Source organism: Trachurus japonicus, chromosome 4 (genome assembly GCF_045865225.1).
Source record: "Trachurus japonicus isolate A0001 chromosome 4, Traja_1.0".
NCBI lineage: Eukaryota > Metazoa > Chordata > Actinopteri > Carangiformes > Carangidae > Trachurus > Trachurus japonicus.
Genome location: NC_140910.1, coordinates 22,941,075 through 22,948,359, shown reverse-complemented (window position 1 = coordinate 22,948,359; position 7,285 = coordinate 22,941,075).

The following is a 7,285-nucleotide window of genomic DNA, read 5'->3' as shown; positions in this document are numbered from 1 at the left end:
AAAAGTTCTAAGGTCAGTCAGTGTCTTACATGCTTTTGGTTTGCTAACCGCCTTGAGAACAATATAATCATCATTTACCCCAGTAACCTACACTGCTAATGCAAAACACAGTTTATCTGTATTCAATAAGTGTTTTTCCATCATCTAGAGTATTGTAGTTTGGGGATTTCTTATCAGTTCCTATACCCAACTTAAATGTCAGAAAAAAGCCAGAGTGTCATTACTGCAGACAGAGGGAAGTAGAAGTAAACTACTTGGTCAGAGCTGTTGATCAATCAGTGACAGGGCTCATAATGAAACATGGGCACATCTTATTTTTTTCCTGTGATGCTAAGTTATCTCCACAACTGCCGATTCACCCTGCACTGAAATTCATTAAGGATAGTCATGGTCGCCAATCTCGCCATTCCCCCCAGACACTGACTCGAGATTTACTGTAGTCTTCCAACTTGACAACTTGATCCAATATTTATTTGGGAACTTTATGCTTATATCAAAGAAATGTAAGGCAAAGAGACAACAGAGAAACAACAGGGTATTGGGAGAGGTCCCTGGATGGATTCAAACTTGGGGTGTTGTGACAGTGTGGCGCTGGAGATGGCAGGTTCCCTGAATGCTTAACTGAGATGATGATAAACGTGGACCAATATCAGCATATGCATTTTTAACGGTTTTTCTTCAGCTATTAATTGATATGTGCAAGGTTGGAAATCCCCTACAACAAAGTCATGGGACTAAATATGTCTATATGTGTGTGTGTGGCTACAGTGGTATTTGAGTCTGAACGAGGACAGCCTTCCTCTAGTTCCTCCCCCTTTCCCCAGTTTCCATAAAAAGTTGATACAAAGTCAAAAATGAACAACTAGAGACTGAAGTGAACAGAAACTGGACAGTTCCAGAGAAACAGGTCATCATATCATGATATACACTGACCATTAACACTATGCTTTGGTTTATTGCTTCAACTTGACTTTAAGGCACGATTGGTTTTAGCCCTTCTTATTTCAAATACTGATAGTGAATTTGTTCTTTCTTTCTAAAAGCACACGATAAAGTGACAGTGTTGCACTTGTCAATTTGTGTTTATCACTTCTTTTTTTTGCAGGCTAACCACAAATTGAAGTCACATGGCCTGACAAGTGACTCACTTACTGGACAGACTCAGCTCGCTCTGCAACACTTTTCTAACTTTAGAAATAGATGAACATGACTGTTGGTTGAAACCCCATTTGTATGGTACGTCACTTGGCCAAGTTGCATTGTGCAGAGCCATTTGTGCCATATTGAGGCCTGCGAGTCCACTACATTCAGCATGACAAGACATGGCATGAGCTTTTTCAAAACGTTCCCTCCCTCCATTTACTGTATGTTGCTTCACAAACTACTTTCACATTCATTATACTTTTGTTTTTTTAATGAAAAAAAAATTATATTTATTAAAACTCAAAAACTGAAATCACTCGTTTACAAAAGTATTCAGACCTTTACTTCAGCACTTGGTTGCTTTGGCAGCATTGATTCATGGGGGCATTTTGGGCAAATCTCAGTACGCTCTGCACACCTGGATTTCAGCTGTTTATCCTAAACTGTGTTGTCACATTGGATGGGATATAATCTGTGAACTGCCACCCCAGTGTTTTCTTGGACATTTGCTTTGGGGACTTGTTGCACTGAAGGGTGAACCATCAGGCCAGTCTCAGGTCATGTGATCCGCAGAGCAGGTTTTCATCAAAGACCACCTTGTATTTAAAGGGATAATTCAACATTTTGGCAAATTGGCCTATTGCCATAATCCCTATAGTCATAGCAGTAGGTTTGTTACCTTTAATTGTCAGTGCAAGTTATTTTTAGAACGGCGGAGCAGAGCCACGAGCTGGTCAGAGCTACGCTACAGAGGCTCAGGGGATTTCTTGGTTTCCCTCATCAAACTCATCAAGTACACAATCCAAAAACTCCAAAACGCTCTCATGGACAAGTTGTGACCTGCACATTCACCACGCTATGAGATAATAATGGAACGTTACAAAACTGAGTTGTTTTTGAGGTAAATGCAGAGACCGCTTGCTGAAAAACTGCCCCCGATGGCAACACGCATCAGCAGTTTTGCATGAATTTACCTCGAAAACAACTCTGTCTTGTAACGTTCTGTTATTATCTCATAGTGTGTGCAGTGCAGGTAACAACTTGTCCACGAGAGCGTTTTGGAGTTGTTGGATTGTGTACTTGATGAGCTGAGCACCAATAAATAAAGGTAACAAACCTACTGCTATGACTAGGGATTATGGCAATGAGCCAATTTGCCAAAATGTTAAACTATCCCTTTAACGTTGATTCGGACCAGTCTTCCTGTCCATGCTGCTGAGAACCCGCCATAATATTTCATGGTAGAGATGATATTAAGATGAAATAATGGTGTTCATGGACTTCTGGGCCTCTGTTGGGTTCTTGATCACTGTTGGCCTGGTGGTTAATCCTGGTTTTTGCAAAAGTTTTAAAAAAGTATATTTTTTCTCCAGAGCTTGATCTTTATGGCCCTGTGGATGGGCCCAATGTACAGTATTCATAATACCTGTGGTTTTGGTTTAGATTCTGTCATGCTATTAGTCACTTTTGACATTTATATCATTCAACACTGACCAAAATCTTCCATAATCAGGGAAGCGTTGTGGTTTTATATGGGTTTAGTTGCCTTTTTGTTTGTAACTTGTAACACCATGACAACTCCTCTGCTCCTCTCCTCTCCTATTGTCAAATTCTCTTCGTTCTTTAGATCATTTTGCTCAATGAGGGTCAGATATCCTGGTCAGGTATCGAAAAGCAGAACACATTTTTGAGAGGAAGTGGATTTATATTTAGATTTAAAAATCATCTCGCCCATTTTGTCATAAGAACAATGAACATGCCAAGAGTGAGAGACAGAAGGAAAACACATATGGGCAGAAGAGAGAGAGAGGCTAAGACTCAATTTTGATCTGATAATCCAGCCTTCATCCATCCATTCTCTATACATCCATTCCCAGCTAACCTAGGGTGCAGGCAGGGTACAACCTACAGAACGACAAACAAAACACACACACAGTTTACAGTACAGCAATTTAGAGGGGCCAATCAACCTAATGTGCATGTTTTTGGACTATGGGAGGAAGCGTGAGAACTCAGAGAGAACCGACGCAACATGGGTAGAACATGAAAACCCCACCCAGAAAGATGATACCGTGAACAGTAATTCAATGTCATTTACTTGTTGTGACGGTCACAGCTGACGGTCACTAGGCTGAACCTCAGATTAACCTCATATGAATGAGTCTGCTGGTTTAAACACATGTAGAGCCCACGCAATGTACACACATTCGTTGTCAGAGAAGGGTACTGTGTGTACACCCAGCGCAAAAATGGTACACAGTTAAATAAAGGCAGCTCAGATTAGAGATAATTTACAGATTAGTCATGTATCAGTAGATGACAGGAAACTTAATTTGATTAATTAATTAATTAGTTAATTAATTAATTAAGTAATTAGATTAAATACGTGTTTAAAAGAAGATCGGTTAATGTGAAGGTCTGTTACTGTGATTTTGTTTTGGAACAACTGGAACAGCGCTTACACATATAATTATTGTGTAACCCTATCCCTGACCCTAACCCTAACCCTTACTATCACTAAACTAAAACCATAGTTATTGTAAGTGTGGGTAGGTAAAAAAAAAAATAATAATTGTGTTGTTGTTATATCAAGAAAATTACAGTTTATATACATTGGAAGAAGCTAAAATCACATGACATAAATCAAATGTACGGTTTAATTTAACCTAAATTAACCCTGGTTACTTTCAGTTGCTCCCTGTTTCACATCCATCAGAGGGAAACCTGCGAAGCTATGAGGTGAAGGGAAACTAGACGATGTGTTTCCTTCCACATAAGAGAACTTCCTTTGTTCCTTATAAGCCTTCAGGGGAAATACTGATATTACCTTCCTGATGTTATTACAAGTGTATAAAGAAGTGAAACGTGTTGGGCTAAAGGTATAACTGAAACATCCTCTATTAACAACAGGCTAAAATGAGCAGAGATAGGAAGTCGACTGAGTGAGGACAAGTAGTTTTCATTCATATTCATTTGCTGTACAGTGAGAAAGTATACTGTAATTATTGTTGCTGACAGTAAAAGTATCTCTGGTCTCTATTTTCGGCTATAGGAGTTTTTATAGGGGTTGAGGAAGAGGTGTGGTTTGGATGAGAAACTGTGTCATAGCTTCCCCATATTCCCCCCCCCCCCCTTCAATTTATATAATTTGAGTTTTTGCTCAAAACTTTTATCTTGCTTCATCTCCTGTGTCCTCCTACATACTCTCTTCTCCCTCTCCTCTCCTCTCATGCCTTCTCCACCATTCTCATCTCCTGTCCTCTCCTCTTCATTGTAAATGTCTAAGGCTTCTCACAGTGGCAGCGAGGGCAGTGGAGGAGGGAGGAGGGAGGCCATAGACTCTCTATTGAAGTTCATGCACTTAGTTCCTCTGTGCAGTCGCAGCTGTGACCACAGGGAGGTGAGATAAAAATGGATTGCAAGAGATGCATGCGTGTGCCTTTGTATGTGCGCGCTACACCCAGATGCACAAATTTTTTCCTCCACTGTCTGCACGGTGCACCTACAACTTGTATGTGGGTTGAGGGTTTCAGTCGCTGTCATGCTGTAGTTTAACGTTTTCAACATCTGCCAGTTGTTTTGTGAACACTTTTAACACTTTGAAACATAAAGATAATCATAACGATAGGTATTATAAAGATAGCAGCTATTAGGGCCAACATATGCAATCCTACTCTGCTTGACTTCATTTATATAATTATGTGTTTAAAGCTGTTTTCCAGGAAGAAAATGAGTTTTGAGTAAACAAGAATGATTAAATCTTCATCAAAAGTTTGAGCAAATACAAACTTTCACTGAAATCTGTACCATCATCATTGTTCCATTCGAAAGTCTTTGTTTTATACATAGTTAGAACTGGGAAAGTACATGATATTCAATGTGAGTCAAAGATGATATATCATAAAGTCATAAGTGTATTGTAACTGTTGAACATTTAGCCGGTGTGTTATAAAGCTGAGAGGCTCTGAATGGCATTTGGTGCTTAAGTCTGCACATGGTTACTACTGTATAGCCAGTAGAGCTGAACATCTGGCTCTTCACACTGATTCCAAAAATAAGCAGAAACAAACAGCATTTGAAATTAACTACATGTAGCTACCCAACCAATTTGTTCTGTGGTTGTGCTTAAAGTATAAAAAACTTTACTTTAGACTAGACTGTATGTAAGTGAGCAGAACAGAATGATCAGAAGCATCCACCTATAAGCACACACAGAGAAAAATAAATTATATCTTTAACATTCGCACTTTGATTCTCTCCAGATATAAGTTAAACTTAATGGAGACAAAAAAACTTGTGTTTATCAGAGGGGCAGTGCCGAGTGTTAGATTATTGTCAGAACAACCTCTTTTACACTTCCCCTTTCCCCTTCCTGTCTGCTCTCTTTAGCACATTGTGTCATTTTCACTGTAACACTTTTCAGCTATTGTGCGCCCTCTCTTACCGTATGACTAGACAGTTTATATAAAACCATATCTGACGGTTTTGTTTAAGGACAAAGATCCGAATCTCCAATCTCCACAGTAAGCTGCTATAGGCCCTCATGCCGTGTTACTTAATCAACAAAGTCAGCCCTTCCTTATCCAGAGTTTCACAACACGTCTGTGCTGCATGGTGGTGAAGCAACTAAAAACCACTGGAGGGCAGTGTGGCTTCATGTTGCACCACAGCCGTTTCCCCTTTTCACACATGTTCCCCCCTCATGTTTTTTTTTCTTTTTGGGAATAGCCAAGTGGCTGAATGCATCTTATACACACGCAAACACGTGTACACACAAACACACACACACACACACACACACCCGCTCAGTGTTGCGATTTGGACTCCTTTTGGTTCCTCTCTGCCGATGACTGGCAGGTTCTTAACGAGAGCAGCCTAGAGCGTTTGCCCTCCAGGCCTGTACATCAACCATCAACATGCAACGCACGCACACACACACTCGCACATGCACGCTCACTCCCATATTTATACATACACACACACACACTCTCTCTCTCTCTCTCTCTCTCTGCAGACATCCTCTGTCCCATTTCTCAGGCTCAATCAGTTTGTCCATTGCTGAGGGAGCGTTCGACAGTCACTGGGAGACGGTTCAGGTTTAGCAGCGTGATTATGTTTCTATGAAGCGGCCTCATTCAGCAACACAAGGAATGTCAGCTGCACCATTGTTCAATAAGGTGCAACACAAACACATTACAACACCACACAAGACAACCACAGGGTCAGTTGGAGTTACACATACGTGGATGTGTATGTGTGTGTGTGTGTGTGTGTGTGTGTGTTGTGTTGGTGTGTAGTTACTGTGGACCACAATGATAAGACGGCATAGCTGGGGAAGTGAAGATGGAAACCCAGAGCAGCATGCTTTCTACCCCCCTCCACCCCTCCATGATTCATCCCTCCTCTCACCTCTGTTCACTCTCCTTTTTTTTCTGCTGAGGAGAGAAAACCCAATTAAAATACTATGTGGATGGATACGATGAAGAAAGACATACCTCCTCCATGACATTCTCTCTACCCCCCGTGTGGTGACAGATCTGGTGCATTCAAACCGAGGTGAAAAAATGTGCTGCTGGCTCCCACCCTCCTGCATGCCGCCATTAAATGTTGATGTATAATATCAAATATATATATATATGTACACACCACACGAGGATGAATGTATAAATCAAACTCTATCACAGATTCACCCCACATACATGCATGTGCTATATGTTTGTATGTGGCTGAGGGAGAGAGGGATTCCCATACGCCAAACAAATACCTGATGCAGCAGGAGGTGTAGGATGGATCCGTTTTTTTTTTTTGTATATTTCACACACACACACACACACACACACACACACACACACACACACACACACACACACACACACACACACACACACACACACACACAGCTGGAATCATGTCCTCCATGTATATCTCTCTCTCTCCTACCCCTCTTCTCTTCCTTCGCTCTTGTTTTCCTCTCTTCCTGACCCAACATCCGTCCGTCCCAGGAGATCCTGCTTTCTGCTGCCAGACTAGGCCTGTATAGTGCACACACAACACACACATACGTACACACACACATACACACACACACACACACACACACACACACACACACACATACGTACACACACACACACACACACAC